The sequence below is a fragment of the Schistocerca piceifrons genome, chromosome 10 (genome assembly GCF_021461385.2).
Source record: "Schistocerca piceifrons isolate TAMUIC-IGC-003096 chromosome 10, iqSchPice1.1, whole genome shotgun sequence".
In the NCBI taxonomy this organism is placed as follows: Eukaryota; Metazoa; Arthropoda; class Insecta; order Orthoptera; family Acrididae; genus Schistocerca; species Schistocerca piceifrons.
In genome coordinates, this window is record NC_060147.1 from 131899980 (window position 1) to 131912326 (window position 12347).

The 12347-nt window shown below is 49.1% G+C and overlaps 1 protein-coding gene across 2 annotated transcripts in view; it reads right to left on the bottom strand.

Annotated features, from left to right (window-relative positions):
- LOC124718919 (transmembrane and ubiquitin-like domain-containing protein 1) overlaps window positions 1-12347 on the bottom strand; it is a 61529-nt gene that overhangs the window by 21636 nt on the left and 27546 nt on the right. The window lies entirely within an intron of this gene.

Sequence of the window (12347 nt, forward strand, 5' to 3'; positions counted from 1 at the left end):
TCATCCAGCAATGTGTCAATCCTCATTTCAGTGCAAGTGTTCTCTTTACGGATGAGGCTTCATTCCAACGTGATCAAATTGTAAATTTTCACAATCAACATGGTTGGGCTGACGAGATTCCACACGCAATTGTGCAATCACGTCATCAAGACAGATTTTCTGTGAACGTTTGGGCAGGCATTGTGGTGATGTCTTGATTGGGCCCCATGTTCTTCCACCTATGCTCAATGGAGCACATTATCATGATTTCATACGGGATACTCTACCTGTGCTGCTAGAACATGCGCCTTTACAAGTACGACACAACATGTGGTTCATGCACGATGGAGCTCCTGCACATTTCAGTCGAAGTGTTCCTACGCTTCTCAACAACAGATTCGGTGACCGATGAATTGGTAGAGGCGGACCAAGTCCAAGGCCTCCACCCTCTCCTGACCTCAACCCTCTTGACTTTCATTTATGGGGGCATTTGAAAGCTCTTGTCTACGCAACCCCGGTACCAAATGTAGAGACTCTTTGAGCTCATATTGTGGACGGCTATGATACAATATGCCATTCTCCAGGGCTGCATCAGCGCATCAGGGATTCCATGTGACGGAGGGTGGATGCACGTATCCTCGCTAACGGAGGACATTTTGAACATTTCCTGTAACAAAGTGTTTGAAGTCACGCTGGTACATTCTGTTGCTGTGTGTTTCCATTCCATGATTAATGTGATTTGAAGAGAAGTAATAAAATAAGCTCTAACATGGAAAGTAAGCATTTCCGGACACGTGTCCACATAACATATTTTCTTTCTTTGTGTGTGAGGAATGTTTCCTGAAAGTTTGGCCGCACCTTTTTGTAACACCCTGTATAAGGGCCCAATTTTTTGTCCCGAGACAGTCAGTCCACGGCCAAGTTAACTTAACTGTGATGTAAGTGTAACATAATTAGGCCATGTGTTAAAACAATGACAGTGTCTGTTCAATTTATTTGAAAGACGGTGAAATGTGTGGTTAGGCTTTTACTGCTCGTAGATGTTAATAGTAACCTATTGTAGCAGTATGTGGATGCTTGCCTGCAACCTATTAATGAGGCTTATCGAAAGTTAAACAACAGAGCACTGGCCATATACCTGCGTATTATTGGGGGTTGTGAACTGTGAAAGTAAAGAACTGCGAAACGCGAATGTGCATCTATCAGCTACTTCATTTAAAGTAGTCAGCGTTGAACTTCCACCCTCTTTTTTCAGCCAGTATCACAACACAGTACGTCGACACCAGGCACAATCGACGATGAAATAAAGCAGGCGAACGTTACACACTCTACCAATCAGGTACTGTGGAGTAACTTGCAGTCCAATTAATTGACTCTACACTTCACTGCGCCAAATGTTCACTGCAAAATGATTTCCATATCACCTTACTGTAGTTATGTGAGGATTCTATAATGTCCACACGTGTAAACTATGAACATTCACGATACCTGCCTGGGTACAAAGGCTCTCATCCGTAAACAGTACTCAATGACCGAACCACGAAACAGCAGCACAGCACTCAAGTAACCACTGACAGAAATTCTGACGTCAAGTGTAGTCTACAGGTTCAGCTAGTGTACTATTTGCAGGTGAAAAGAGTGGAATTGCTGTCTGCATAGCAGGCGCCATACAGCTGATTGAGGAACCCTGACAGCGGCACTTATATGGCTGGATCTGCATCTACCTTTTACAGGATGTTCCTCGATACCCAGTCCATCCAGTTGAGGAAGACCTACCCGTGGCACAACACAAATGCCATATTCCCTTATGTGCCTGTCCACAGCTGTGAAAGCATGGTGGTTTGGTACTTTTCTGTTTGGAGCATTTTCATATACCGTCAGCTAGCTGCTCGTGCATTGCCTTCTGCTGCACCGTTTGGGTATGCCATCGTACCGTACGTATCAACTGCAGTCTAAGAACTACTGACAGAATGAATGTATGTAGTACATCTGGTACCAGGGCAACCACCATACAGTACAACAGGCCACAAAAAAGTCAAGTAAATAAAGGCATTTTGTGCCAGAATCAACCAGGCAGCGTAGAGGAGTGTACAAAACAATATCAGCTGACATGCAGGCCAACACGACATCCCGAAAGCATGTACTGGCCCGTGGTGTTCAAATGGCTCTGAGCACTATCGGACTTAACTTCTTAGGTCATCAGTCCCCTGCCCGTGGTGTAATGCCTACCAAAAACGACATTATGCATCATCACTCAGAATAAATAAATTTCACATAAATCTTTATTTAACATTTTACTCTCATTTTGACGCATACATTACACCAAGGAAGTGTGCGCTGTTACTTCTAAATCACCCTGTACTGTAGCGAGCAGGTTCAAGTGGACATCGGCTGCTGCGGTTACATATGGAGAGGCCTGCACAGGACATAACAGCACAAAAGCTACACTGAACCAGCTTTTGACTGAAGACCACAAAAATAATGACAACTGCTACAACAATGTACCAGGGACACTTGCAGAATTACGCACTTATACCTACAGCTTGTTGCTGTTTGCTTCCAAACTCAATATTTTAAATGAACCTCAATCATTTACTGGTGAAATGGAGGAGACTGACACACACATGCCAAACAATACTATTTTTTACTGTCCAATAATGCACATTAATGGGCCAAAACATTATCACTATCTGCTTTTTAGTCACTACCCCTTCGAACTGCAATACAGCAGCTATTTGCGTGGCATGCATTCGACAAGTTGTCATTTGGTTTCTGGTGGTACATGACAGCAGATGTCTACATACAGATCTCACAATTCCTGTAAATTACAGCTAGTCGCTTGTGACCGTGGAGCTGGTGCCAAAAACATCGCAGATGTCGTCCTGTCGAGCACTATCGTGCTCCACAAACAACTGTAGCACCATTTTGGCTTCGAGACGCAGACAGTTACCCTGCCGGAATATGCTGCTGCCGACAGATGAGACGCCGGGCATGAAGGGATGCGGTGGTTCACAATAATGTCTGCAGCTGTTGCAGTGCCTTCGATTACTACCATGCATCGCACAGAAGTGCAGACAAATGTCCTCCGCAGCACGATCCTGCCCCCTCCGGCATGATATTAGATTCTAACAGCTGTTCACCTCAATGAGAATGTATTCGGTCACGATTGTCGGCCCAGTGTGAGAAGGAACAAAATTCACCTGAAAGGGAGACATTTCCATTGATTCCCAGTCCAATCTCGAGGTCACATGTGCGCTACAGTCATTAGTGACAATTTTGTCAGGTGAACGTGGGAACACACAGGAGCACACACACACACACACACACACACACACACACACACACACACACACACACACACACTTGCAACTGAAGCCACACTGCGAGCAGCAGCACCAGTGCATGAGGTGATGGCAGCTGGGTGGAGATGAGGAGGAGGCTGGGGAGGGGGAGGGATAGTATGGTAGGGGTGGGGGACAGTGAAGTGCTGCTGGCGAGCCTGCAGGCACGAGGTGGAGAGAGGGTCGGGCAGCTATGTGCAGTTGGGAGGTTAGAAAGAGGGCAGGGGAGAGGTAAAGAGGACAGCAGAAAAGGAGCGATGGTGGAATGAGGGCTGTGTAGTACTAGAATGGGAACAGGGAAGGGGCTGGATGGGTGAGGGCAATGACTAACGAAGGTTGAGGCCAGGAGGGTTACAGGAACGTACGATATATTGCAGGGAAAGTTCCCATCTGCGTGACTCAGAAAAGCTGGTGTTGGTGGGAAGGATTCATACGGCACAGGCTGTGAAACAGTCACTGAAATGAAGGATGTCGTGTTGGGCACAGTGCTCTGCAACAGGGTGGTCCACTTGTTTCTTGGCCACAGTTTGTCGGTGGCAATTCATGCACACAGATAGCATGTTGGTTGCAATGCCCACAAAGAATGCAGCACAGTGGTTGCATCTTAGTCGTAGATCACATGACTGGTTTCACAAGTAGCCCCACATTTGAGAGGATAGGTGATGTTTGTGACCGGACTCGAGTAGGTGGTGGTGGGAGGATTTATGGGACATGTCTTGCTTCTAGATCTATTACAGGGGCAGAGCCATGAGGTAAGAGTTTGGGAGTGGGGATTTTGTAGGGACGAGCAAGTTTATTGTGTAGATTCAGTGGATGGTGGAATACCACTGTGGGAGGGCGGGAAGGACATTTCTCATTTCAGGGCATGACGAAAGGTACTTAAAATCATGGCGGAGAATGTAGGTTGGTTGGTTGGCTTAAAAGAGGGGGAAACGGACAAAACTACGAGGTCACTGGTCCCTTGTTCCTAACCAAACAATGCCACAAGTGTGAGAATAAAATAGACAAGATGTATAACACAAAATGGAAGGAAAGGAAAGACCAAAAGAATGAAGGAAAGGCAACGAATACTAAAAGGAACAAAAGAGGACAAGAGAACAACAGGGAGATGCAAGAACAAATTAGAAGAGAGTAAAACAAGGAAGCAGATTACAGTGGCTGGCCGACTACGAAAATAAAAAGGAAAAGCCAAGCACCCCGCAACACATTAAAACCTTCACCCTAAAAGCACTAGGGTGGAGGACACAGAGGGACAAAGGACAGGCACTAAAACTCAGATCGAAATGATAAAACCTACCCTCACGGATGAAACGTAAAACCAAATCAGCCGATGAGGCGTTGTCTGCTAAAATCAATGATAACGAGTCCGGCAACCGAAGATGAAGTCTCAGGGCAGCCTAAGAAGGACATAGCAGAAAAATATGGGCCACTGTCAACTGGGCACTGCACCGACACTGAGATGGGTCTTCACGGTGCAGGAGGCAGCCGTGGGTCGCCCATGCATGGCCCATGTGGAGCCTGCAGAGAACCACAGAGTCCCTGCGAGACGTCCTCATCGAGGACTTCCACACATTCGTGGTCCACTTTATGGCTCGCAGTTTGTTGTGCGTACTGAGATTTTGCCATGCTGTCTCCCAAAGCTGAAAAACCTTGCGGCACAATAACAAACACAGGTCAGTTGCAGGGATGCCCATCTCCAGAAGTGGTTTGCGTGTAGCCTGTTTGGCCAGTCTGTCAGCTAGTTCATTTCCTGGGATTCCGACATGACCAGGGGTCCAGAGAAACACCACTGAACGACTGGACCATTCAAGGGCATAGATGGACTCCTGGATGTACACTACCAAAGGATGACGAGGGTAGCACTGGTCAATAGTTTTCAGGCTGCTCAGAGAGTCAGTACATAAAAGAAAAGATTGCCCAGGACATGAACGGAGATATTGAAGTGCACGAGAAATGGCCACCAACTCTGCAGTGAATACACTCACCCATCGGGTAAGGAATGCTCTTCAACATGGCCGCCATGCACGTAGGCAAAGCCAATGTGACCCTCAGCCATTGAGCTTTTGGTGTAAACCACTACAGAGCCCCGAAACACGTTAAGAATCGAGAGGATGTGACAGCGGAGAGCTGCAGGGTTAATAGAGTCCATAGGGCAACGTGAAGGGTCCAGATGAAGCTGCGGCCGAGGTGTACACCATGGAGGCGTACATGAACGGACCGCAAGTAGAGGTGGTAAAGGGAAGGACTCCAGTTCGGAGAGTAGGGACCGCACGCGAACCTCAATCGTTAGCCCCGATCTGGGCCGCCGATGCAGGAGATGGACTGCTGTGGGAGGGAAAAGGAGACGGTAATTTGGATGCTCAGGGGAACTACGAATGTGTGCTGCATAACTGGCGAGCAGCTGCACAAGTCTGATCTGCAATGGAGGGGCACCAGCCTCCACCAGTACGCTGGTCACCGGACTCGCCCAAAAAGCTCCTGTCACTAGTCAAACCCCACAGTGGTGCACAGGGTCGAGTAAATGCAACCCTGAAGGCACTGCTGAACCATAAACTACACTCTCATAGTCAATTCGGGATAGGACAAGGGCTCTGTAGAGCTGCAGCAGTGTAGAGCGATCTGCAGCCCAATTGGTGTTGCTCAGGCAACGGAGGGCATTGAGGTGCTGTTAGCACTCCCGCTTAAGCTGACGAAGGTGAGGTAGCCAAGTCAATGGGGCATCAAAAACCAGTCCTAAGAATCGATATGTCTCCACTACAGTGAGTGAATCATCATTCAGATAAAGTTCTGGTTCCGGATGAACAGTACCATGCCGCCAGAAGTGCACGACACACGAATTCTCAGCTGAAAACTGGAAGCCATAGGCTAGGGCACATGACTGCGCTTTGTGTTGTGAATGGCTCACTGTAGGCGCCGCTCAGCAACACCAGTACTGGAGCAGCAGTACGAAATGCTGAAGTTGTCTGCATCCAGAGAAGGTGAGATGGAGGGCCTGACAGCTGCTGCTAGACCATTAATGGCCACTAAAAATAGACACACACTCAATACAGAGCCCTGCAGGACGCCATTCTCATGGATATGGATGGAACTATGGGAGGCACCATCTTGGACAAGGAAAGTACGGAGCCACAGTAAGTTTTGGATAAAAACCGGGAGAGGGCTCAGGAGACCCCACTCATACAATGCGGCAAGGATATGATGTCACTAGGTCGTGTTGTATGCATTACGCAATTCAAAAAAGTCAGAACCAGGTACTGCTGTCTGGAAAAGGTTGTTCGGGTGGCAGACACAAGGGACACATGATTATCAGTGGTAGAGCGATACTGGGGGAAGCGGCCCTGACATGGTGCCAGCAGACCACGTGACTCCAGGACCCAACCCAACTGCCAACATACCATACGTTCCAACAGCTTACATCGAACACTGGTGAGGCTGATGGGCCGATAGCTTTCCACATCGAGTGGGTTTTTAGCGGGTTGGAGGACCGGAATGATGGTGTTCTCCCGCCATTGCGATGGAAAGACACAATCCCACCAGATCCGGTTGAAGATGAGGAGGAGATGTCGCTTGCAGTCAGCTGAGAGATGTTTAATCATCTGGCTGTGGATCCGATCAGGCCCAGGAGCTGTGTCGGGGCAATGTGCAAGGGCACTGAGGAGCTCCCACTCTGTAAATGAGGTGTTGTAGGATTTTACTGCAACATGTAGTGAATGAGAGGACATTCCCTTTCAGCCGCCGTTTGAATGCCTGAAAGGCTGAGGGTTATTTCTCCGACACAGAGGCTCGAGCAAAGTGCTTGGCAATTGCGTTTGTGTTGGTAGATAATAAGCCATTTATGGTAACGCCGGGGCACCTGTTGGGGCCTGGTACCCGAAAAGACGTTTAATCTTTGCCCGGACTTGGGAAGGTGGCGTATGGCACCCAATGGTCAAGACGTATCTCTCCCAACACTCCTGTTCCCGTCATTTGATAAGATAGCGAACACAGGCAAGAAGCTGTCTAAAAAGGCTATGAAGTGCTCCAGGGAAGGGTGCCGCTTATGCCGCTGTAGAGCTCACCGATGCTCCTTAATTGCTTCAGTGACTTCCGGCGACCCCCAAGGGACTGCTTTACGCCTCTAGCACCCTAAAGAGCGAGGGATTGCGTTTTCTGCTGCAGAAACAATTGTTGCAGTCACTTGTTCAACCATCACATCAATGTTACCGTGTGGGGGAGATTCAACAGTGACAGCAGAGGTGAAAGTTTCCCTGTCTGCCTTGTTTAAAGCCCATGTGGGCAGGCGTCCGTGGGCCTGATGCTGGGGCAATGACAGGAAGATGGGGAAGTGGTCACTACCACACAGGTCCTCATGTGCTCTCCAGTGGATAGATGGGACAAGTCTTGGGCTGGAAATTGATAAATCAATGGTTGAGTAACTACCATGAGCCACACTGAAATGTGTGGCAGCCCCAGTGTTGAAGAGGCAGAGGTCGAACTGAGACAGTAAAGTTTCGACATCTCTGTCTCGGCCAGTAAGCATGGTACCACCCCACAAGGGGTTATGGGCATTAAAATCTCCCAAAAGTAGGAAAGGTTTAGGGAGTTGATCAATCAGTGCAGCTAATACATTCCGGCGTACTGCACCATCTGCAGGAAGACATACATTGCAGACAGTTATTTCCTGTGTCGTCCTTATTCTGACAGCCACAGCTTCAAAATGGGTTTGAAGGGGCAAATGTTCACTACATACTGAATTTAGGACATTAATGCAAACTCCACCTGACACTCGATTATAGTCACTACAGTTCCTGTAATATCCCTTATAGCCCCGGAGGGCAGGAGTCCGCATCGCCGGGAACCAGGTTTCCTGGAGGGCAATACAGATAGCAGGTGTAAAGCTTAACAGTTGCCGTAGCCCAGCCATTAGGTGGAAAAAACTGCCGCAATTCCACTGTAGGATGACATCATCATGAGACTGGGAAGGCATGGAACAATTAATGAGGCAGTTTACGCTTCAGGGTCACCTGCTGCCACCAACTTTTTGCCTGAGCAGTCTATATCCATTTTGTCTGAGGGCCTGATTAGATCTAGGTTCTCAGCAGATGCCAAAATCTCCACCCCATCCTCAGACGCAGAGCCTGTAGGTAGCGGTGGTGAGGGTGCCACCGCAATTTCCTTGGTCTTCGGTGTTTTCTTTTTGGATTTCTCTCGCTGCTCCTTGGGTTTCCCTGGTTGGGTGGACTTCACTTGCTCAGTCTTCTCCGGTACTGATGATGAGCATGAAGCCCTACGACCAACTGCTTTTAGGCTCTTCAGCCACTGGCGGGTGTCGTCTTTCCCACTAGCAGAAAGCTGGAAAGGGGGTGACCCAAGGGACCCCTTCCTAGCGAGAGAAGCCGAAGAAGACTTACGCTTCTCCGGCTTAGAAGTGGTGACGGATGTCCCAGATGGTTGGGGGAGTGTTGCTCCCAAAGTAGATGGTGCAGGAGCAACAGGGAGGGAAATGCCCCCAACCATCAAGGAGGCAGGTATAGTCTTCCGTCTCTGAGAGGTGACTTGGGTTAGCGGAACTGATGGTGCCAGAATTGTTGTAGGCATTGCGTAAGACGATGTCATGCGCACAGGATGCAGGCATTCAAATTTTCTCTTAGCCTCAGTATAGGTCAGTTGGTCCAGGGTCTTGTGCTCCATGATTTTCCTTTCTATCTGGAGAATCCTGCAGTCTGGCAAGCAAGGCGAATGGCACTCTCCGCAGATGACACAGATGGGAGATGGGGAACGGACCCTGGTGGACACGCCAGATGAAATGTACACCTCGCCGCTCTAAATTGGTGCGCAACTCATCATCAGACTGCAAAAGAAGGTCCCTGTGAAATATGATACCCTGGACCATATTTAAGCTCTTATGGGGCGTGATGGTTACAGAAACATCCCCCAGCTTGTCACAAGCAAGTAACGTCCATGACTGGGCAGAGGAAGCTGTTTTGATCAAGACTGACCCAGATTTTATTTTGGACAAGCCCTCCACCTCCCCAAACTTGTCCTCTAAATGCTCAACAAAAAACTAAGGCTTCATCGTCATGAAAGATTCCCTATCATCTCTCGAACACACAAGGTAGCGAGGCAAATAAGATCCGCTGCCATCCTTAGCCTGACGTTCCTCCCATGGTGTAGCCAGGGAGGGGAATGATTTGGGGTCGCACTTCTGTGCATTGAATTGAGCTCATGATCACTTAGAGACTGCTGGTGTTTCCCCACCAGCAAGAGACGATGGACTATGCTTCATCATGTGTCGTCCACCTAGATGCCACCCACTCCAACCAGGGGCCCTTCCCAGGGCACCACGCAGCTGCAGCAAAGGTCACCTGGCAGGACGGCCATTGCCGGGAATCCCGATGCCCCAGGGGATGGGCATCTACCCCTTGCCATACATGAGGAGTTACTGGTGCAGGCATCAGCAGAGCGATCCCTGTGTGGTGAGGGAGCTACAACCGACAGGGTACATGGCGGCCCCACCACAACGAACTGGCTATCGTGCTGGGTGTCAGGTGCAAAGAAGTCCATGGTCATCGTCGATGCAGAAAGCGACACTGCATAGTGCACAGTAGAAAACACACCCAGGAAGGTGTCCTCGCCCACGAGATGGAGAATGGGCGGGACTGCAATGCGACAACGAGAAAGTGGGCTAAAGATCTCAATGCACGATGGACACGCTGCACCATGTAAGGCGCCCTTCCCCAATTGGCTCGCTCTTCAGGAAAATTTTGAAGAACGGAGGTCAAACCCTACAGGGGACTATCACAAAGTCCGAAACATTTGAAACTCCTTTTAACCGCCTCTTATGACAGGCAGGAATACCTCAGGCCTATTCTAACCCCTGTACCCGCAGGGGAAGGCGGAGAATGTACTTCAGTTGCTTCAGTCCTGTGTGGCACAGTTACAAGGGGAATGCTCCTCTGTGGCCAGACAGTGAGTCTTTGGGAGGTGGAGGGAGACTGGAAAGATAAGCCACAGGAGATTTTTTTTAAACAAGGTTGGAAGGGTAATTAGTGTCTGTGAAGGCTTCACCCCTCAGTATATATCGAGAGGGACCTCTTGTCACTGCAGAAGCAACGGCCACAGGTGGCTAGGCTGTATGGAAGAGACTTCTTGGTATGGAACGGGTGGCAGTTGTCGAAGTGAAGGTATTGCTGGTGATTAGTAGGTTTGATATGGATGGAGGTACTGATGCAGCCATCTTTGAGGTGGAGGTCAACATCTAAAAAGGTGGCTTCTTGTGTTGAGTAGGAACAGGTGAAGCAGATGAGTTGTTGAGGTTATGGAGGAATGTGGAGAGGGTGTCCTCACACTCGATCCAGATCGCAAAGGTGCCATCAATGAATCTGAACCAAGTGAGGTGTTTAGGATGACGGGTGTTTAAGAATTCCTCTAGATGGTTCATGATTAGGTTGGCATAGCATGGTGCCATGCAGGTGCTCATAGCCGGACCCTAGATTTGTTTGTACGTAATGTCTTCAAAGGAGGAGTAATTTCGGGCGAGGACATAGGTGGTCATGGCAACTTGGACTAGGGTTTCGACTACCTCTCGTCGTGCCCTGAAATGAGAAATGTTCCTGCCCACTATCCTTCCCCTCCCCCCCCAACCCCCCTACAGTGGTATTCCGCCTACCACCGAACCTGCACAATATACTCATCCATCCCCAAACAACCCCTGCTCCCAACTCCTTACCTCATGGCTCATACCCCTGTAACAGATCTCGATGCAAGACCTGTTCCATCCTCCCACCACTACCTACTCCAGTCCAGTCACAAACACCACCTATCCCATCGAAAGCAGGGCTCACTGTGAAACGAGTCGTGATCTACAAGCTAAATTGCAACCACTATGCTGCATTCTATGTGAGCCCAAGTGGACAACACTGTTGCTAGCATGCTGTCTAACACGACATCCTTCATTTCAATGACTGCTTCAGAGTCTGTGCCATATTGATCCTTCCCAGCAACACCAGCTTTTCTGAAATAAGCACGTGAGAACTTTCCCGTATCCCTCCTGGCCTCAAACTTCGTTAGTCATTGTCCTCACCCTTCCAGCCCTTTCCCTGTTCCCATTCCGGCACTACAAAGCCCTCATTCCCCCATCACACTCAGTCTTTTTATGTCTCTCCTTTTCTGTTACCCCTACCCTGCCCCCACCGCTCCCCTGCCATCCGTCTAACCTCCCTACTGCAAACAGCTGCCCTATCATCTCCCTCATCTCCCTGCCGCGTCCCTACTCACTCCCCAGCAGCATTTCACTGTCTCCCCCCCCCCCCCCCCCTCTACACTGCTATCCCTATCCCTCCTTGCCTCAGCTTCTCCCTTACTGCCACTCAGTCACCACTCCCATCATGCACTGATGCTGCTGCTTGCAATGTGGCTTCAGTTGCCAGAGCCTGCAGTCATATATGTGTGTGTGTGTGTGTGTGTGTGTGTGTGTGTGTGTGTGTGTGTGTGTCGTCTATTCAAGATGAAGGCCTTGCTGGCCACAAGCTTATTTGTGACAGTCTTTGTTGTGCCTATCTGCGACTCAGCATCTCCGCTATATGATGAGTGGAATCTTTCCTTCTCATAATATTGTTGGCCTTTGTCAAAATTTCTTAAGTCAGTGGCTTTTTTCATTTTTGCCCTGCATTACAGCTACAACAATTTCCTGTTTGTCTGTGCTCTGCTTATATCTTGCCCTGTTGCACCACACTGCACACCACCACCAGATGCCATTCAGTCTCGCGGTGGACAGAGGTCATCATGTTTTGCCTCATCGGTATATCTGCCACATTTTGGCCCATTCTTTAAGTTTGTTCTTTCGTTTGGCCCCATATCGAACCTCTGACAGAAAACAATGTCTGCCTGCTGATAATGTTTCACAACTAGCCTTAAGTTTCTTGAACCGTGCGTGCACTGGGCATAATATTTGAATCGGACACAGCCAATAGGCACTGCTCACAAGGTGCAGATGCATGGAGGCCGCTGCCGCCGCCGCCACCACCAACACCGCCATCATCATCATCA